At 40.8% G+C, this 22,530-nt stretch overlaps 1 protein-coding gene across 1 annotated transcript in view; it reads left to right on the forward strand.

The window, feature by feature from the left end:
• SLC9A2 (solute carrier family 9 member A2) overlaps nucleotides 1–22,530 on the forward strand; it is a 99,953-nt gene that overhangs the window by 15,649 nt on the left and 61,774 nt on the right. The gene's annotated exons all lie outside the window — the stretch shown is intronic.

Raw genomic sequence — 22,530 nt, forward strand, 5'->3', positions numbered from 1 at the left:
GGGGTGGGCCAAGAGCCACAAGGGGGTAGAACTTGGTAACGTTAAAGATATTTAGAATATGGAGCTGTCGAATCCGCTTCAGAGATGTAAAATCTGAACCTGCCGTCCTGACAGATGCAGGACAAGTTCTGTGACGACTTTATGTGTACTTCATGAGAAACATGAGTCGAGGACTCTGCTAAATAAGAATTCTTGGCGCGTCCGAGGGCTGCTCTGAGCATTTTAACAGCATGGATCTTGTTTCCCACCTGGCGATATTAGAAACTCCCCTGGCATCTGTGGATTACTTTACTTGGCATAGGGAGGCACATATTTCACACCCGGATGTAAAATATGTGAAAATTCTTGGGACACTGGCCAGTGTCATTGTTATTTCCTGGTGCAGAGTTGCTGCTTTGGTGGGCGGTAAGGACGCACCCAAATCAGTTATAATTTCTGGGCCATGTGGATGGTGTGGTATGGCTACTCCATCTTGGTTGCACTGCACTCATGGAACGTTTTGCAAAATTCGTAGGACCCAATCTGAGCGTGCCGATAGCAAGAACTGAACATCTTCGGAATTCATTTCCCTGGCCTAGCCTACCTGTAGCTTCAAAAAGGAGACTGTGGGGGCACCTGGTTGGTTAAGCTTCCAGCTCTTGATTTCAGCTTATGTCACAATTTCAGGGTTCATGGGATCAAGCCCTGTGTTGGGCTCCATGCTGTCAGCTTGGGATTCTCTCTATCTCTTTGCCCCTCCCCTGCTTGTGCATTCTCTCTCTCAAAATAAATATGAAAAAAAAAAAAAAAAAAAGGAGAGTGTGGCCCGTTAAGATTGGCCTCGTCAGTAGGAAGTAACCAAGATGGTAAACTATGTAATTGGTTTGATCCTCTGAAAGCCATTGAGTGGTAAGCAACCTAACATAAAATTGAAAACCGCAAATAACTCAAATAAAAAGCAAGAAGTATTATTTACAGAAAAGCACAGTGTTCATTTATTTATTTCTCCTTTCTTCGCTGGCTTTCCTCAGTCCCCAAGCATAGTTTCTTTCTTGGAAAGGAAGAAATTGATTTGCTTTTGACAAGATAACTATGCAAAATAATTATGATGTATGTATTTTACATAGATGCTAATAAGCTAGTCTCTTGCATGACCATCTCCTTCAGAATTCCTAGAAAAACAGTGAGCTTTTCTGTCACAGAAGCCGCCTTCGAGCAGCCAGGGCACGCGATTGTCACTTCATTAGAATAGATTTTATAGAGGTATTGGAAGACTGGAGATACGCTGTAACGCACAAGCTGAGGAGCCGTATCAACAGAATCATTAACTTTGCACAGTGCTTCGTGTGCTCGCCACTGTGGCCCAGCCTCTTTTACAGCCAGGAGAACTTTCTTTGTGATCGGCCTGCCCAAAATTGATTTGGGCTGCCAAGCCTGGAGAGACTCTGGCCCTTTTTGCTTGGCCTCCGGGCCCCTGAGAGCCAAGGGATTCAGTGCCAGGAACATCTTCCCGGGCCACCTGGTTCCCGCTCAGCCCAGCACATATTTCCTCCCAGACACCTTCATGCGTGGAACCAAAAAAATTCTCTATCATTTGAAGGGATAGCTTGCTGTTGTTTCAATTTGTGACTTTCCTTGAAATCCAGAGACCTGTGTAGTCTTTTATTTTTTCCACGTCGGATTTCCGAGAGCAGCACCTCCAGCCACATCTGCCTTCGGCCCCAGTAAATGTGTCTTCTGTGTGACATAAAACTCTCAGCATCGGATGCAGTGTCTTTCGTGAAGCAAGGCAAACCACAGGGCTTAGGGATGACTTCACACATGTATCTCCATGTGTTACACACACCACACACACACAACTTTTAAGTCTGTCATGAGCAATCACAGATAGCCAGGTAAAAACTAAATATGAGATTTCTGCTCATGAATATTTGCATACTCGACTCAGCAAAAATACTTTTCTGAACCACTGGTTATAGGCTAACTCTCTGGGCCCAACTTCTTGTAGAAAGAAAAATCTAACTAACACTGAGAATTGACCTTATCTTGCTGATGGCCCCGGAATGCAAATAATGGGTCTGAGACTGAAGAAAAGGCCTTAATTCAGGTGATAATGAGGCAAGGGCACAAGTCACTTCTTGTGCTCAGCCCTGGCTCAGGGGTCAGATTAGGATTCAGCGGAGGAGAAAGTCCCAGCCTGCAATGTATGCCTCAGCATACACTGAGGGTAGTTCTCTCAGCCTGCAGAAGTCACCAACTCCAAGTGTGGCACTTAGGACCTTTCAGGGAGCTCGCCCTATTGACAGAAACCAGCCATGGGGCCCGGTGAGAAGAGGGAGGTACCCCCCCCCCCCCCGAGTTGCTGAGCACTGGTCACTTGCTTAAGAGATGGGAAGCCAGTCCCATAAGCCATGGAATCTGAGTGCTGAGTTGAGTTCTCATTGCTGCAGTTCCGATTTGAAGTCAGGAGTCTAAAAAGAAGACTGAAGAGAAAGACAATGTAAGGTTTCTCGCCCCAGTCTCCATTGCAGTCTTTTTTTTTTTTTTTTTAATTAGAGCACAAGTGGGGAAGAGGGGCAGAGGGAGAGAAAGAATCTTAAGCAGGCCCCATGCGTGCAGGGATCATGCACGTGGGACCCTGGGATCATGATCTGAGCTGAATGAAATCAAGAGTTGGACACTCAACCGACTGAACCATCCAGGTGCCCCTCCATTGCAGTCTGAGTAGCCTCTGAAGATAGGCATTTGGACCTGCAGTCTAGACGGACAGCGCACAGTGTGGCCTAGCAGTGCATATGCATGCTGTGTGGACTGGATGGGTGGGGATGCCCAGCGTGGGGGAGGCTGGCAGGCAAGCTGGAGAACCAGCACTCGCTCTGACTAGAGGAAGCCCCTGCCCAGTTCTAGCTGATTGCCACCTTGCACAGACTGGGGGACAGAGGGCCCAGTCTGCTGATTTTTCAAGATAAACTAAACAGAGGAATTTGTATGTGGAAAGTCTCATTTACGAGAGATTAGCTCGATATTCAGAAATACAACGAGCAAAACCAAATCGGTCTATAGGCCACGATGGCCCATGAGCTGCCAGTTTGTAACCTCTGGCCCAGCCTTTTTCACATTGCATGAAATTTTGCTTCCAGTATTTATACCTGCTTATATTTAAGGGAGGTGAGTCTATTGATTGGGATTCTTATGCACTCAGGATCCGTTGGAATTTATCAAGTTAATAATAGTCAAAATGAATACCGTCCTCAGAATATGGTTGTGTTACCAAAAGAGAAATAAGTAAAAATGGTGACATCCCCTTACCATTGATAAAAATGGGGAGGCTGTCATGGAATCCCTAAGTAAAAGGCATTCCCGTTTTACACCTTGAGTAAGGAGCGCAGGCGTGGGAAGCAGTGTTGGGAGGGATGCCAGGCTGCTGGCACGTCCCTCTCACCCTGCCTCTGACATTTAGTTATGTCACACAGCAACTTCATTATCTGTGAAAGGTAAACTCTATGGATACATCAAATGTCATCCTGACCATTGTTAAAACAATGAACATGTTACTTACCTTCCCCCAAATGTCTCTGTTTTGCCAATTTAAATAAGGCTATCTGGTCTTAGGGTCTCAGTGGATGATGAGGTCCCATATAAGAGGCACTTTCCTTTAAAAATATGTCTGTGAACAAGATTGGTGAATTTAACAGTTTTAACGATAATAAAGACAACCATTCTTGTGCTCTTGTTCACTGAGCATCATTTACAATAAACCCATAGGAGTATTGCTGTAATTGACGTATGTGCTATGGTAGATTGGGATAGCATGTTAGCGTGTTATACTTTCATCGGCCATCTCCTTTTGATATTTTGCTATGAGCGTTTTTGTAAAAATTAGTTATTTTCCCCTCTGCATCGCAGAAAATCCTTGATTTTTTGCTTGCTATTTTTGGACAGCCCGTGCTTTGCACATTTTATGGTTCTTGGTCATTTCACCACAAACATGATTGCCACAAACGTTTTGCTGTATATCTAGTTGGGTGTAAGGCAATTTTGCTGCAAAAGAGAAAATCACAGAAGATAACAGGGACGTTCATGTTTAATGGACATAACAAAACATGAAAAAATTAATAGAAGTGCCATTAGGATATTTGTAATAAAAGATCAAGCCATGGAAAGTGAAACAGGGACATGTAAAAGGACATAAATAAACATGAAAAATACAATAAAATTCATTGTTAATGTCTTCCTTCATTTAGAGAAGTATCAGTTTTCCAAAGACTAGAATACACATTTGTAACGGAGCTTTGCACTCTGAAAGGCTTCTATACTGCTGTTCATCCTTGACATATTGTCACATGTCTGCTCATAGACGTTCTAGAGTTCTATGGGAAATGTACAAGACATAGTGATGCTGTAATGCATTTGTAACTGAGCTTTGTTATCATTGTAACTGATATTTTCTAGTAGAGTATAGTATGCAATACAGCTTCGGACTGTCCTATTTCACACTTCCAGTAAGTTTGGTTACCATCTCTTCTATCAAGTCGATTTAGAAGTTATCGCCTGCTATTTTAATACTACCCTGTCTGCTCATCACCATATAGAACATTATGAGGTCTAGCCAATAGTTGTATAATGTAACAATGGGAACTTTGTCAATGGAGAAATGAAACCAAACTGTCAATCAGTCCTTCTGTCTTTTAGAGCAGAAGTCCTTTTGGTCGATTAGTTGTGCGGTGAAAATGTTTGCGAGTGGAAATGCTGTGGCAGAGACGTACACAGTGAAAATGCCCAGACATGCTTTATTTCACCACGCTGAGAGTTGCCTTCAGCTGATGGTAGTTGTTTTGGGTTATGTGCATGGTGCCAGTGCCTACCAGCAGAGATCAGTTTCAGCTACATCCTTTCACACTTGTTTGCTGAGCAGGGTTTATGTAGCTATTATCAATATTTCATTTTTCTGTGCCATAATTACTTCATAAGAATGAGTAGGAAAGTGAAAAATGAAAGTGAAGATGTATTTTCTTTTGTGGTAAAATAGATGCCACATAAAATGTACTATATTAACCCTTTCAAGTGCAATTCAGTGACATTAGGTCAAGTCACCATGTTGTGCAACCATCACCACTGGCCATCTCCAGAACTTTCCCGTCTTCCCAAACAGAACCTCTGCCCATTAAACACTAACTCCCTGTCCTATATCCTCTGTCCTCCCAGATCCTGCGAGCCTTTATCCTACTTTTCTGTCTCAGCAAATTTGACGACTCTGGGGACTTCATGTAAGGGGAATCATACAGTGTGTGTTCTTTTGTGTCTGGTGGAAGTGAAGATTTTAAGGAGGAACAGCATAACTCTTACAACCTTAAGGAAATTGAGTTGAAGGTAGAACTCACCATCGGTGATGAAAGCATAAACCTTTAGGGTAATCAGATATAAACCAGTTGGCTAGGTGTTCCGCTGGTAAGTCAAATAACAAAACTAAAGATTAAAGAAAATGATAGAAAAGCTGGAACTAAGAATGTGGGTGAGGACTGTGATAAAAGGTGAAGCCCATGATCTGATCTTTGTTTTCAAGTGCTTGAGCCCCAGCGACAGCATGCTTATCTGGTTGTCACTGCATGCTTGTCCAGATGCATGGAGTAAAACCCCTAAAGGAGCACATCCAGATCAAAGGGAAGGTGAAGCGCTTTTCTCTTTATTGTCATTTTTTTCAAATGTTTATTTATTTCAGAGAGAGAGAGAGCAAGTTGGGGAGGGGCAGAGAGAGGGGGACAGAGGATCTGAAGCGGGCTCTGTGCCGGCTGACGGATGCTCAATGGACTAAGCCATCCAGATGCCCCTCTTTACTGCCATTTTGGTCCACCTGCTACAACCTATGAGATAATGGGAGGGCAAAATTGAGTAAAACTCGCTACCACCCTGGGAACCTGCTCTAGTGGGTGAAACAGACCTTCAGGTGGGTCTGTGAACTGTAGTGCAGTAAGTAGTCTGTTAACAACATCTGCACAGTGTGACTGTGGACAGAGAGCCACGTGGGTACTCACTGCCTTCTGAAACATTTTGTAAATGTCTTCCAATGAAGAGCATGCCTTTTTCTTCATATCATTGCCTGTGTTGGGTGTTACTGTTTGCCACTACCTTGAGGTGAATCCAAACTGCGGGTGACAAGCCCTAGGACACATTACTGTCACCCTCTCTTGGTTTTCTTGCAGCGCCTCCTATGGGCCACACTTGGTGCCCACACTATTGAGTTTTGCACATGCCATTCCCTTTGCTCAGAAGCCCCTCCCATGCCTCTTGGCTTTGACAATTCCTACCACTGTTTCCTTAATGAGCCCTTCTCCAATGGGGCAGACAAGATTAAAGACCCTGCAGTGGTTCCACTGTGACTTACATTTCCCTTTCCGTAACAAGCATGGCATTTGTAACCACTTCTTTGGCGTCCTTTGTCCCTGTAGATGGTAAACTTCATGGAGACAAAGACATCTCCATCTTGGTTATTGCGATGTCTCTGGTGCTATGCACGCTTCATGATGGTGAGTGTTTGGAAATGCTTGTGGGTCAATAAATGAAAGAATAAGTAATCATGGGAGTTATTTATCAGTTTTTAGGAAGGAAGAATATTTTCTTTGCAATGATTTTCCCATAACATACATGGTTTCCACCTAATGATTTATAGTCTATTCAGTCATCTCTCAAACGTATGTGTCTTGAGCACCAACTTTGGGGTTTTTTAAGTGAACAGGCCAACCTTTCTGCCAACTAGGCACTTTTTTTGCAGGGTAATTAAAACTTGGCATTTGGAATCAGATGATCTTTATCAAGTTCAGAAAGTTCCTTCTATTAGTAGTTTGCAGAGGGTCTTTATCATAAGCAGATATTGAATTTTTGCTAAACACTTTTTCTGCATCAGTTGGTATAATCATGTAATTTTTCTTCTTTAGTCTCTTGATATGATGTGTTACACTGATTGGATTTTGAATATTAAGGCACATTTGCCTCCCTGAAATAAGTAAGCTTTCTTTGGTCAAAAGACAACATATGAGTCTTTTTATATATTGCTGAATTCTTTGATAATATTTTGATAAGGGTTTTTGCATTTATACCATAATCCCGCATTCAATTTCAGCATCACCAAGCAATTCTTGGATACCAGCTAGGTATCCTACAACTCAATTCTGACACTATCTACTGGGAAGCAACGTCAGGTTAAGGGCTCAGTCCCACAAGACTGCCCTCTTATCAAACAAAGGTTTTAGGGGCTCTGTAAACCAGAAAAAGGGTTGAAAAACAAATCTGTATTTATTATTATAAATTACAATATCACAATGCTCATAAAGGATATTGACCTGTTGCTTTAGTTTTTGTACTCTTTGTTTGATTTTGATACTAGGGTCTAGTAGTTTCAGAAGTCAACTGAAATGTTCCCTCTTCTTCCAGTTTTTGGAAACAATTATGTAGAATTGGTATTATTTTGTAGAATTCACTAATACGACCATCTGGGCTAAAGAGTTTATTTTTTTAAGAGTTTTAAATCATAAGTTCAGTTTTGTTTTTGTTTTTGTTTTTTGCTAGTTGCAGGGCTATATAAATTATCTCCATGTGAGGTAAATTATGGCTGTTTGTGTGTTTTGAGGCATCAGCCTATTTCATCCAAGACGTCAAATGTGTATGTAAATCTGTTCATAGTACTCCCACATCATCCTTTTTATGATGGCAGGGTCTGTAGTGGATGCCCTTATTTTATTCCCAAATTATTGGTAAATACTAATACCAGTCTTGCTAGAGATTTGCCAATTTTATTGACCTTTCTGAAGATTCACGCTTTTTTTTAAACAAGCATTTAAATGTTTATTTATTTATTTTGAGAGAGAGAGCGTGTGCAAGTGAGGAGAGGGACAGAGAGAGAGAGGAGAGAGACAATCCCAAGCAGGATCCGTGCTGTCAGCGCAGAGTACAATGCGGGGCTCAGTCTCCCAAACTGTGGGATCATGACCTGAGCCAAAATCAAGAGTCAGATGCTTAACCGACTGAGCCACCCAGGTGACCCAAGATTCAGCTTTTTTTTTCCACTATTTTTTTCCCTATTTTTCTGTGTTTGATTTCACTGATTTCTGCTCTTTATAATTTCCTTCCTTCTGTTTATTTTGGGTTTATTTTGCTTTTATTATTATTGTTATTTTTAATTTTAAGGGTTTATTTGAGAAAAAATCTATTCAAATTGGGTGGTGACAAACCAGAAGTCATTAGGAGTACTCAACTGGCAGGAACCAGGGGCAAGACTTTCATAGAGAAGAACTAGAAGCAAAGGAAGAAAATTACTTGATTGGCTCTAGTTTAAACAATTGCCTCTATTTGGGAGAGACTTGTTGGCTGTGTTTAGTTGTTTTGATTTTTAAAATTTCCTTTTTACTCAAGTATAATTAACACAGTGTTATATTAGTTTCGGGTGTGCAATGTAATGATTCAACAATTCTGTACATGACTCAGTGACTCAGTGCTTATCATGATGAGTATACACCTTTTTTTTTTTTTTTTTTTTTTTTTTTTTAAGAGAGGGGTCAAGTGAGCAAGGGGCAGAGAGAGAGAAGTGGGGCTCACCCAGGGCTTGTGTTTTTTTTTATCCAAAGTGGGCTCATGCTCACCTGAAGTGGGGCTGGAGCTTACCCAAAGTGGGGCACAAGCTCACCCAATTTGGGACTCGAACTCAACAACTGTGAGACTATGACTTGAGCTGAAGTCAGATGCTTAATGATGGAGCCACCCAGGTATCTGATGATGAGTGTACGCTTAATCCCCTTTACCTATTTTACCACCCCTCCTCCCCCCTGCCACTTCCCTTCTGGTAACCACCAGTTTGTTCTCTATATTTAAGAGTCTTTGTTTGTCTCTTTTTTCTTTGCTCATTTCTTTTGTTTCTTAAATTCCACCCAGGAACAAAATCATATGGTATTTGTCTTTCTCTGATTTATTTCACTTAGCATTATACCCTCTAGATCCATCCATGTTGCTGCAAATGACAACAGTTCATTCTTTTTTATGGCTGAGTAATATTCCAGTGTGTGCACATGTGCATGTGCTTCCATATCTTGGCTATTATAAATAATGGTACAATAAACGTAGGGTACATCTATCTTTTTGAGTTGGTGTTTTCTTTTTCTTTAGATAAATATCCAGCAGTGGAATTACTGGATCATATGGTAAATCTATTTTTAATTTTTTGAGGAACTTCCATACTGTTTTTGAGAGTGGCTGCACAAGTTTGCATTCCCACCAACAGTGCATGAGTGCTCCTTTTTCTCCACATCCTCGTCAACACTTGTTATTTATTGTGTTTTTTTTATTTTTTGCCATTCTGACAGGTGTAAAGTGATATCTCCTTCTGGTTGTAATGTGCATTTTCCCGATAATTAGTGATGTTGAACATCTTTCCATGTGCCTGTTGGCCATCTGTGTGTCTTTTTTGGAAACATGACTACTCATGTTCTCTGCCCATTTTTAAATTGTATTATTTGTTTTTTGGTTATTGAGTTGTATGGGTTCCTTGTATATTTTGGATATCAACCCTTTATCAGATACATCATTAGCTAATATCTTATCCCATTCAGTAGGTTGCCTTTTAGTTTTGTTGATGGTTTCCTTCACCGCGAAAGCTTTTTATTTTAGTGTAGTCCTAATAGTTTAATTTTACTTTTGTATTTCCCTTGTCAGAGGATACATATATAGAAAAGTGTTCCTATGGCTGATGTCAGAGAAATTACTGCCTATGTTCTCTCCCGGGAATTTTATGGCTTTGGGTCTCACATTTAGGTCTTTAATTCATTCTGCATTTATTTTTGTGCATGGTGTAAGAAAGCAATCCAATTTCATTCTTCTGCATGTAGCTGTTCAGTTTTCTCAATACCATTTGTTGAAGAGACTGTCTTCTTCCCACTGCATAGTCTTGTCTCCTTTGTCATAGATCAATTGACTGTAAAAGCCTGGGTTTATTTCTGGGCTGTCTATTCTGTTCCATTGACCTGTGTGTTTACTTTTGTTCTGGTTCTGTACTGTTTTGATGACTACAGTTTTGTAGCATGTCTTGAATTCTGGGGTTGTGATACTTTCAGCTTCGTTGTTCTTTTTCAAGCTTGCTTTGGCTCTGAGGAGTTTTTTGTGGTTCTGTTCAAATTTTTGGATTATTTGTTCTAGTTCTGTGAAACATGTTGTTAGCATTTTGATAGGAATCCCATTCAATCTGTAGATTGCTTTAGGTACTACGGACATTTTAACAATATTCGTTCTTCCAAACCATGAACATGGAATGTTTCTCCATTTATTTGTGTCATCTTCAGTTTCTTTCATCCGTGCTTTATAGTTTTTGTACAGATCTTTCACTGCTTTGGTTAAGTTTATTCCTAGATATTTTCTTCTTTTTGATGCATTTGTAAATGGGATTGTTTTCCTTAATTTCTCTTTCTGCTACCTCATTTTTAATGTATAGAAATGAAACCAATTTCTCTATGTTAATTTTGTATCCTGTGACTGCATTCATTTATCAGTTCTAGTAGTTTTTTTTTTGTGTGTGTGGAATCTTTAGGGTTTTCCATATATAGTAGTATGTCACCTGCAAATAGTAAAGTAAAAGGTTAGATTATTAATTTGAGACTTTTCTTACTTTCTAATGAATGCATTTGGTGGTATAAATTTTTACCTCAGCAAAACTTTAGCTTTTGATATTTTGTATCTTCATTTCCTTTCAGTTCAGAGCACTTTTTGATTTCCCTTGAGACTTCCTTTTTGACCCATAGATTTTTTTTGTAATAGTGTTATTGAGGTATAATTTATATAGTATGTATTGCATCCATCTGGAGTATACAACTTGATGGCCTTCAGTATATTCACAGTTGTGCAACCATCACTCTAGTCAAATTTAGAATATTTTCATTATCTCTAAAAGAAATCCCATATGCTTTAGCTATGTCTGTGTGATTTCCCCATCCTGCCCCACCATAAGGAAATCCCGAATCTACGTTCTGTCTTTGTAGATTTGCCTCTTCTGGATGTATGATATAACTGGAGTCATACCATATGTGGTTTTGTGACGAGTTTCTTTCAATTGGCGCATGTTTTCAAGGTTTATCTATGTTGTAGCATGTACCATTTTATGGCCAAGTAATACCCTCCCCCCCCCCCCCCTTTTTTGCCACATTTTGTTTATCACAGGCATCCGTTGATGGACATTTGGGTTGTTTTCACCTTTTGGCTATTATGAATAATGCTGCTGTGAACATTCCTCTATAAGTTTTTATGTGGACAGGTTTTCATTTCTTTAGGGTATATACCTGAGAATGAAATTTCTAGGCCCAGGACATCTGTGTTTAATGTTTCGAGGCACTGCCAGACTGTCTTCTGGTGTGGCTGTACGATTTACATTCCTGGCAGCAGTGTATGAGGGCTTCTATTTTTCCATATGCTCATGAACATTTGTGATTACCTGTCTTTTTGAGGAGAGCCACCCTGGTGTCTGTGAAGACCTACAGATTATTTAGAAGAGCATTGAATTTCCAAATTGAGATTTTCCTGTTTTTTTTTATATGTTACTGACCTCTAGTGTGACTCCTTTGTGATGAGACAATGTATTCTGTATGATTTCCGTTCTTTTAAGTGTATTGAGGCATGTTTTCATGGCCCAGGATATGTCTCTCGATATGTTTCTGCGGATTCTTAAATGTGTATTCTGTTGTAGTTGGCTGGAGTCCACTGTAGAATTAGATCCTATTGGTTGATGGTCTAGTTATTCTATTAATTATTGAGGGAGGGAGGGGTATCAAGATCTTTAACTGTAATTGTGTATTTATCTGTTTCTTTTTTTAATGCTATCACTTTGTTTCACGTATTTTGTAGTTCTGTTGTTCGACATATATGCATTTAGGCTTGCCATATCTTGGTGAATTGACCCTTTTATCATTATATAATGGTCTTTCCTGTCTCATAATTTTCTTTGCACTGAAGCTTACATTACTGGGTATTAATATAGCTACTCCCACTTTCTTTTGGTTAATGTTTAATGATATAACTTTCTATTATTTTATTTTTAACCCAGCCTATATCCCTGTATTTGAAGTGAGCTTTTTGAGGACAGCAAATAGTTGGGTCATATTTTTAACCTATTCTATTAACAGCTGCCTTTAATTGATGTGTTTGGGCCATTTACATTTTATGTGATTATTGATATGTTTGTGTTTAAGTCTGTGACTTTGATTTTTTGTTCTCTTTTTCATTTCTCTGTTTTCTTTTCCTGCCCTCCTGTGGGTTATTTGAACATTTTTTTTAAAACTCCATTTTTTATTTATCTATAGTGTTTTTGGGATTACCTCTTTGTATAGCCTCTTTAGTGGTTCCTATAGGTGTTATGTTATATATGTGACTAAATAGAAGTTTAATGGTGTAGTCATTTACCAGTCTGAATGAATGTAGAAACCTTATCTTCTGTTACATCTTTTTACTCTCTCCAACTTGTCATATAGTTGGCTTAAACATTACCTCTATATACATTGAGAACCACATCAAACGGTGTTGTAATTTTGGTTTCAGTGGTCAAACTTAATTTAGAAAATTAAAGAGGAGAAGTCAAATGCATAGAATTTGTCCATATTTTTTATTCTATCTGTTTTTCTTTTATGCTTCAGATGTTCTAAGATTCCGTTTTTGGGGCACCTGGGTTGCTCAGTTGGTTAAGCATGTGACTTGGGCTTATGTCATGATCTTGCAGTTCAAGAGTTCAAGCCCTACGTCGGGCTCTGTGCTGACAGCTCAGAGCCTGCAGCCTGCTTCAGATTCTGTCTTCTGTCTCCCCACTCTCTGCCCCTCCCTCACTTGTACTCTGTCTCTCTCTCTCTCTCTCTCTCTCTCTCTCTCTCTCTAAAAAACAAACATTAAAATATATGTATGTATGTATGTAAACACACACACACACACACACACACACACACACACACACACACACATTAAGGTTACATTGTTTTCTTTTTGAGAATTCCTTTAGCCAAGACAGGTCTACTTGCAATGAATTTACTTAGTTTTTGTTCAGCTGACAAGGTCTTGATTTTCCCTTTATTCCTAAAGGATATTTTCACTGGATACACAATTCTGGGTTGGCAGTTCTTTTTTTCTGTACACACATGATGTCTTGTTACTTCCTTAGAGTCTCCATGGTTTCTGACAAGAAATCTGATGTCATTCTCTTTTCCCTCCTGTAGAGAAGGTGTCCTTTCTCTTTGGCTGTTACCATAATTTTTTTCCAGAAGTTTGACTATCCGGTGTCATGCCGTAGGCTTCTTTGGGCTGGTCACAATTGGGGCTTACTCATCTTGATTCTGTAGGTTTATGTCTTTTGCCAACTTTGGGGAGGTTTTAGCCCTTATTTCTTTGAATGCTTTTATAGCCCTTCTCTCTCTCTCTTCCCTTCCTGGGATTCCAATGACGGGAATGTTAGATCTTTTGCTATAGATCCACAGGTCCCTAAGCCTCCCCCAATTACTCAGATTGAGTAATTTCTGTCATGCTATCTTAAAGTTGACTAATTCCTTCCTGTCTACTGCTTTCTGCTATTGAGCCTACACAACTGAATTTTTTTATTTCAATTATTATGTTTTTCAGTTCTAAAATGTATGGAAGGTTCTCCTTCATATCATCTGTTTCTTTGCTCAGACTGCCTATTTTTTTTTTTTCATTTGTTTCAAGTGTGTTTGTAATTGCTTATGAAACATGTTTATCATGGCGGTATTCACATTTTTGTCAAATAAATCTGACATCTCAGTCATCAGGATAGTGGTATCTGTTAATTTTTTTTCTTTATCGTTCGGTTGGACATCTTCTTGATTCCTGGTATAATGAGTGGCTTTCTGCTGCAACATGAACATTTGGCGTATTAGTTATGAGACTCTGGATCTTATTTATACCTTCTGTTTCAGATGACTTCTTACGATGAGCAGTTTGGTGGTGGGAGAGAAAGGCGCTATATCATTACTGACAGGTGGGGATGGACTTTCAGGTCTCCGCTTTGCTTGCTTTGATTACCTGAGGAGGATGCTTCTCATTACTGTATGGGGCTGGCGGTTCTGGATCCTTACTAGTGCTCCCCTGATCCTTCCTTGGCTGGGAGGAATTAGGAGTACCTCCTTGCTGTTCCTCTGGTGGCCTCCACTTACACCACAGGGGTGCGGTGGCTTCATTTCGGTTCGATGGAAGTGACCTAGTCTTGACTCCACTAGGTCTTCTTGGACCCACCCCAGTGGAGAGGATCTGGGGTGCCTCATTACTGCAGATGGCAGAGGTCCAGGCTCTCCACATAGCCTTTAATGGCACCATGGAAGAGAGTTACCACTCCATGATGAAGAAAGTCCTACCTCCCTCCTTTTTCTTTTCTGACATCATCTCAATAGGGAGGCTGGGGTTTTCCTTACAGTCTAGTAGGCACATAATCTAGGCTCCCCGCTCAGACTTTGCCGAGACTGGGGCCACAGTTTCTTTTGACATGTTGGCAGGAGTAGAGCAGCTATGATCTAAAAGTTTTCTGTTTTGCTATACTGCTTCTTTCCTGGTCGTAGTATAGATAGGGCAGACTTTTGCTGGGACTTTTGTCATCTGTGATTGTTGGCATTTCCAGGCTAGTGGCTTCTTCAGGTCTGGGATATGAGAGGCAAAAAGAAAACCCAAAAAACTCTCAGCCATGTTGTTCTTCAGATCTCAAGGTCCCTAGCTGGTTTTCCTTCTTCTGTCCACTTTTCAGAATATCCTTATGCTTGTTGTGTATATAATGTCTAGGGATTTTAGGGTTTTTTACTTAGTTGGAAGAATAGAGAAACATTCATACTCCATCTTTCCAGAAGCCGAAGTTAGTTCTTTTTCCTTAATCTTTATTTTCTTACTTTTTTCACAGTCTTTAAAAGGTGAATTTGTCTATTTATTTAAAGTTTACCCATTTATTTTAAGAGAGAAAGAGAGGGAGGGAAGCAGAGAGAGAGAGAGAGAGAGAGAGAGAGAGAGCACCTGAGCATGAGTGGGGAAGGGGCAGAGAGAGAGGGTGAGAGAAAGAATCCCAAGCAGGCCCTGCACTGCCAGCATAGAGCTAAAAGGTGAATTTAAAAGGATATTAAGTTCTAGCTTAATATCCTCTACTTTGGGGTCATTGATTACAATATGTCACTGCTTTTTAAGAGAGATAATTGCAGCATAGAATTTTATTGTGTGTTTTATAGATTCTTTTTTTTTTTCTAATGCTAAACTATTTAACCTATATGGAATTTTCCAAAATGCTCAGATTCATCTTTGATTCATCAGTCTCACTAAGAGAAAAACATCTAGACTTACGGAATACTTCTGGCCACCAGATATGTGGGTTTTCCACACCAAGCAATGCTCCAATTCTCTGAGGACACTAACTGGGTGTACTACAGTTCAATTCACTTCTGACATTATCTACCTGGAGTTCGTGTCGGAGCCCACTCGTTAAAGGCTCAGCGTCATAAGACTGTTCATGGCAGTTGTGAGTGCCTGTGCTTCTTACTGACCAGCTATAAATCGAGGTTCTCATGATGCCCTCCGTGAGTTCAGTCATTTGCTAGATCAGCTCACAGAACTCAAGGAAACAGTTATGCTTACTGGTGTATTACATAAGAAAGGATATGATAAAGGATACAGATGAATAGCCAGATAAAGTGATATAAAGCAAGATCTGGAGGGATCCCCCAGTGCAGGAGCTTCTGTCCCTGTGGAGTTGCAGTGTACAACTCTCCTGCCAGGTAGACTTGTTCATCAGTCTGGAAGCTCTCTGAATACCACAGTTGAGGGGTTTTTATGGAGCCTTTATCACATCGGCAGGATGGACTATTAACTCTGTCTCCAGCCATTTTCCTTCTCCAGAGGATGAGGAAGGAGAGCTGAAAGTTACAAGTTTCTACTCATGGCTTGGTCTTCCTGGTGACCTGACCTCATCTTGAAGTTATCCAGGAGCCCACCTTGAGTTGCCTTATTAGAACCAAAGACACTCCTATCACCCAGGAAATTCCAAGGAATTTAAGAGCTCTGTGTCAAGAAGTGGGGTCAAAGATCAAATATTAGAACAAAAGATGCCCTAGCACCATTATCACTTGGAAAATTACAAAGGTTTTAGGAGCTCTGGCCAGGAGCTTGGGATGAAGACCAAATATATATATTTGTCTCATATCACAATATGACAGTCACATCCCTCCTCCAGGCCAGCAACATGCCCTCTTGGAGCACTTATCAAAATATGTTCAGCATTTGGCCTCCTCTTATACACACCACCACTTTAATGGAAACCATCATCTCCTTCCTGAATTCCTGAGAGACTGGTGTTCTTGCTTCCATTCTTCAACAGCAGTCATAATGACCCTATAAAACCGAATCTGATCATGACATTCCTCTGCTCAGATGCTCCCAGTGGCTCCCATTGCACTAATAAAATATCCAAAGCCTTTCCCATGGCCACAGGCTCTGAGTGTTCTATTATTTTGCTGCTCTCCATGTCATTTCCTACCCTGTTCTCCTGACTTCCCCTGTTCCAACCACGGTGATTTTCTTGCTCAGGGTGCCCTCAACGCAGAGCACTTGTTCTTCTCTGTTCTGGAAAGTTCTTCCACCATGTTTCACATACTCAGTTCACGCAGGGTTTTGTTCAGATGTCACCCATCAGAGAGGCTCTCTTTGACCAGACTGATGCCAGATACCACCTTGTCCTGTCACTTCGGATGCCTCACCTCTCTCTGGCTTTCTTTGTAGCGCTCATCACTACTTGCCGCTCTGAATTTACCAGCTGATTTATTCATTTCCTGTTCCCCTCCATTAAACTGCAGCCTTCCAGCACAGGGGCTTTCTTTCTTTCACTGCTGCAGTCCGAGTGCCTCATATGGTACCCGGCACATAGTAGAGTCCCGGTAAACGTATATTGAATGAAAAGTATGATCGGATGGTATTGATAATTTTTATTGCTCCTGATTTTTCCCTGTCACATATAATGTTGCAATATAGTTTTGTTCTGTTATGTATGTGTTCTTTTTACATTACTACATGGTTGTGCTGAGTGGCTCTCCTCTCAGACTTTTCCTCTATAACATTATGCATACATCCCTTTGGAGTTTGGGCTCTTCTTAAACTTTTTAGTCACATGTTTGCATCATCGTCTTCTTTATTTTCACTGATGGTTAATCGCATCCATCTGGTGTAAAACTCTAGGCAGCTTTCATCCCTCATTTTTAAATTCCAGTCCCTAGTCTCTTAGGAGGGACTCATCCCTGTTCATGCCATGTGTGGAAGACAAGGATGGTTCTGAGACACCCTCAATAGCTCCCTCTGACCCAGAGAACAGAGGCAGATCTTCAAAGATCGGCTCTCCAGGCCTTCTGTAGTGTGGCCATTCCTTGTTTGGCTCATCTCTTCTTTGCTGTTCGCACTTTGTATCTAGGTCAGGTGTGTTGCCCCTCCCTCATGGCACCCAGTCTTTCTCGTGCCTTCTTTGTGCTTCATTCCCCTTAAAACCTACATATCCATAGCTAGTTATCTTAACACCACCTCCTCCAATTTCTTCCTGAGTCTCCTCCTCTGTGATTTTCTTCCCTTCCTTATGTCTCTAGAACTTCTACAGCTCTTCTTTCTTCACGTTTATCACTCTCTGTATTGTGTTATAATTACTTATGTTCGTGTCTTATCTTCTGTGCCAAATCCAAGCTCACTGAAGGTAGCCCATTCATGATCCATGATACTGGTTCCCTCACAGCCTCGTGCAGGGAAGGGACTCAACAGTCTGATTAAGGGTTTAACTCCTCCTTCCTTTTCGAAATTCTTCATGGACTGACTGTACTCATTGTGCTTTTCTTTTCTTTTCTTTGCAAGTGGTCATGTCATTTGGAAAAATTAAATACCATCTAAGTTCTGCTTTGGAATAATCCCAATAAATTTTTAATGTTTCATTTATATTTTATTTGTTTTCAATTATTTTATTATTATAAGTCCTTTGCAGACCTCCTAAGTGGGGCATTTTTAAAACCTCTATGGAGATACTTCAGGTTCAGCTCCTGACCACTGCAATAAAGTAAATATTGCAATAAAGCAAGTCAAATGGATTGTTTGGTTTCCCAGCGTATATAAAAGCTATGTTTACACCATCCTGCAGTCTACTAAATGTTCTAAAAAAAAAGTGTACATACCTTAATTAAAAAATACTTTATTGCTGCAAAAAGCTGACCATCATCTGAGCTTTCAGCAAGTTGTAATCACTGATCACAGATCACCATAATGAATATAATAATAATGTAAAGTTTGAAATGTTGGGAGAATTACCAAAATGTGATACAGTGACATGAAGTGAGCAGATGCTCTTGGAAAAATGGTGCTAGTCGACTTACTCAAGGACACAGAGCTGCCACAAAACTTCAAGTTGTAAAAACCAAAACGAACAAAAAAGAAGTGCAGTATCTGCAAAGCACAGTAAAGCAAAGTGCAATACAACAAGAGTTGGCTATATATTCATAGTTGCACTATTTTTTGGTGGGGAGAAATTAAATGTACCTTTCGGCCCCGGCATCTGACTAAATGTTGTAAGAAGTATACATTCATGTGTCAATAAGTTACTGACATAAATCAGTTAATTCTGTTTTATTTATTGAATTTCATTGTTTATTTTATGTGTTTATTTATTTCCATACTTTTATTGGTTATTTTTATTTACGAATGCAGTTTGATTCTATTTTTAAGATAGTTTTTTTAATGTTTATTTATTTTTGACAGAGAGAGAGAGACACAGCATGAGCAGGGGAGGGGCAGAGAGAGAGGGAGACACAGAATCCGAGGCAGGCTCCAGGCTCTGAGCTGTCAGCCCAGAGTCCAGTGCGGGGCTCGAACTCACAGACCACGAGATCATGACCTGAGCCGAAGTCGGACGCTTAACCAACTGAGCCACCCAGGCGCCCAATTCTATTTTTAGAATTAAAATCTGTCACTCAGTCTTTGTCCACTGGCATCAATCTGGCAGTGACGGCAGCTTGTTGCTGTATCAGATCAAAATGATTCACATTATTTCCAGTTTCTCAATGTTTAGTGCTTACTGCCATTTTGGTTTTGAAATTGTGCCTTTGCTTGCTTGCTATGTGAATTGGGATACATAAAACCAGCATTTTTAGCTTTGAATGAACTTGCTTATTTCTCTTAATACTTAAAAACAGGTTTAATATACTCTATATTTATCTATGTATCCCCCAGCCAGTAGGCATGGCTTATTTTAGACTATTCTTTATGTTAAATCCAATGTTTCCCAGAGTTGCTTCAAGAAGGATGACCCTGGGACACGAATTCGGAGTCAGGCTGCCTATGCTGACTTTGTTTCCAAGGGTACCTGTCCCCTACTTAACACGAGCTTGGAAAATATTTGTGGATCCAATAAATGTCATTATTTTTTCTTTAAGCTCTCATAAAATATGGAACATTGATTGGATAGTTTTGTTTGTCTGGGCCTGGAGGGTAGGCTTTCTCTCCTGTAGGCTTTGTCCCTGCTCACCTATGCTAGTTGCCTCTTTCCCTCCTGGCCGTGTCACTTGCTAATTAGAACTGTAGGTAATTTTGGGGGTGCCCGGGTGGCTCAGTCAGTTAAGCGTTGACTCTGAATTTCAGCTCAAGTCATGACCTCACAGTTGGTGAATTTGAGCCCTGCATCGGGCACTGCCCTGGCAGTATGAAGCCTGCTTCGGATTTTCTCTCTGTCTCTCTGTCTCTCTGTCTCTCTCTCTCTCTCTCTTTCTTTCTGCCCCTCCCCAGCTCACATTTATTTACTTTTTCTCTCAAAGTAAATAAATAAAGAACTGTATGTAATTTTTGAAACTTATTTTGTATGGTTTTTTGTTGGTGGTGGTTCTCTGGGATTTAGATTTTTTACATTGTTGCTCTTCTGTGGATCCTGCTATCTGGAAGCTTCCTGTGTTCTCTTCCCAGGATTTGACAAATAGCTTATAAGCATAATGAGAAAATACAATTGCATTGTACTTCTTTCTACATAGATCTTAAGCTCTTAAAAAAAAGCTCAGTTAATTTCAACACTTGTATGCAAAGAGAAATTAAAATAGATTCACTCCAAGAGAGGATTGTCTTAACTACGCATTTTGTATGAGACCCTAATCCTGTTCCCCTTCTTGCTAAGTGAATTTTGAAAATTTAAAGCATCCACCCTCACAGACTCTTATGTGCTAGTGATAAAAAGTGAATGACGCAATTACAACGCCCCATACATTACTAAGTAGAATTTAGCAGGAAATACAAAGAACAAACTAAAACAGGGACAGGTAAACCACAGCCTAGGGGCCCAGCATGGCTCCTGCCCTGGTTTTGTATGGCCTGTGGGTCAAGAAAGGCTGTTATATTTTTAAACAAAATCAAAAGAAGAATGACATTTCGTGACATAAAAACTAGTAGGACATGTCCACAAAGAAAGCCTCCCTAGAACATACTCCTGCACTTAGGTATCATCTCTGGCTTCCTTTGTACCATAACGGCAGAGTAAAATATGGCCTGCAAGCTGAAAATATTTGCTATCTGGCCCTCTGTGGAAAAAAATTAGCTGACCCCTGGACTGAGCAGTAAATTGTACTTGGAGTAGCACACGTTCAACCTCGTGAAAATCATCAGAAAGTTCATTTGTTTTCCTTTTTTTTTGTTTTTTTTGTTTCCCTGATTACTGATCTGTTTCTCCATAGCATTTGATGAGATAATGACTCTGCAGAGCAAATTCTGTCCATTCAAATTCATGTACCCTCCAAAGAATTGAGGGTGGGGAGAGCCACAAATGAATTCACACTGGCAAGTGTTGATTTATTTGTTTTATTCTGTGAACAGTGACATTTAAGATGACTTTTGTTTTGATTAGTTATTTTTGGTGATAGGTGTCTTGACTCTTGTCATTCATAAACCATAGACGCTTAACGCCCAAAACCTTCTGTGCCCACAGAGAGTGTCTTAGAAAATTCAGTGTCTCTGCTTGTGTTTACCCAGAAGCACAGAACGAAGATGTCTTATGACCACCCTTCATTTAATCCCCCCTTGCTTGTGGAACAACTGGGCAGATTTGGGACTACTGTCCAGTTTCAAGCAAGGGTCACTCAGACCAATTCGGAATGACCAAAACATTCATAAAAGAAAGGGAAACAGTGTTTTAAAAATATAAACACAGGCTCTTTTATTTTTATTTACTTATTTTTAAATGTTTATTTTTGAGGAAGAGAGCATGAACGCAGGAGGGGGAGGGGTAGAGAGAGAGAGGGACAGAGGAGCCACGCTAATAGCAATGAGCTTCATGCGTGGCACTCACAAACCAAGAGATCACGACCTGAGCTGAAGTCGGACGCTCAACTGACTGAGCTACTCAGATGCCCCTAAAGGCAGGACCTTTTAAACAACAGTTCTTGATGTTCACTGTTCTTTTCTGATGTTTGCTGCTACCAGACTTCCCCCTCCTCATCCCCCAGCCCCATCTCTTTTAGCCCCCTCTCCCAGTGGCCCTTTCATCTAATGGTATTCTTCTGCCTTTCTCTGGCATGTGCTTGGTCATTTTCTGCTCCCCCGGTTCCTGGTTAGGATCCATCATGGCGCCAGAGCATGGCAGCTGTTGGCCTGCAAAATGCATACAGGCAGCCTCTGTTTCTTCCTTTCTTTCATCTGCCTTGTTTCCCACCCTCCATCCTTAGGAGTAGGACCTCCTTTCAATACAGTGAGAGGAGACGACACTCCACATGGCAACACTGGGTTTTCTGGGACTGAGTGGCAGGAAGAGGAAAGCAAGAGGCCAGAAGAAGAGGGAGCCACCACCAGGAAGAGGCCTTGCGTCTGTAAAGGCTCCTAGGCCTTCTGTGCATTTCTTTAGAACTTTTTTCTCTTGTGTTTTCATGTAGAAGACGGGGAAGAAGCCAAAATTGGGAGGCATGTGTGATATTATAGGCACAGTGGTGACTGCCATGCAGCCATCAACTCATGATTGTTCCAGTCCTTAAGGTGGCAGGTACGTTTGTCGCCAGATAACCAAACAGGCCTGGGCCTGGTTGTGACCTATCCACAGCCGCAGGCAGAGTTGGGAGCACTGGATGTGAAGCCACGGGCCATTGTCAGACAGCAGCCATTAAGGCTCACAGCACACACGGCGCCTTCAAGTTGGATCTTCCTGTCCTGCATTCCAGAAAGGAGCTGGTTTCCCTTAGAATCAAGGGGGCCAGCAGGGCTATTGTGGGCACATCCTTATCACACAGGGGGAAGTTGAATGTAGAAGCAGGAGTCATTGTGAAGAGAGGTTACAAAGATACGGTTTTCAGGGGCGCCTGGGTGGTTCAGTCGGTTAAGTGTGCAGCTTCAGCTCAGGTCATGGTCTCACGATTCGTGGGTTCAAGCCCCGCGGTTGGGCTCTGTGCTGACAGTTCAGAGCCTGGGGCCTGCTTCAGATTCTGTGTGTGTGTCTCTCTCTGCCCCTCCCCACTCATGCTCCGTCTCTGTCTCTCTCAAAAATAAACATTAAAAAAAATTTTTTTT

Source organism: Herpailurus yagouaroundi, unplaced genomic scaffold, assembly GCF_014898765.1.
Source record: "Herpailurus yagouaroundi ecotype Mexico unplaced genomic scaffold, PumYag 210, whole genome shotgun sequence".
Taxonomy (NCBI): Eukaryota; Metazoa; Chordata; class Mammalia; order Carnivora; family Felidae; genus Herpailurus; species Herpailurus yagouaroundi.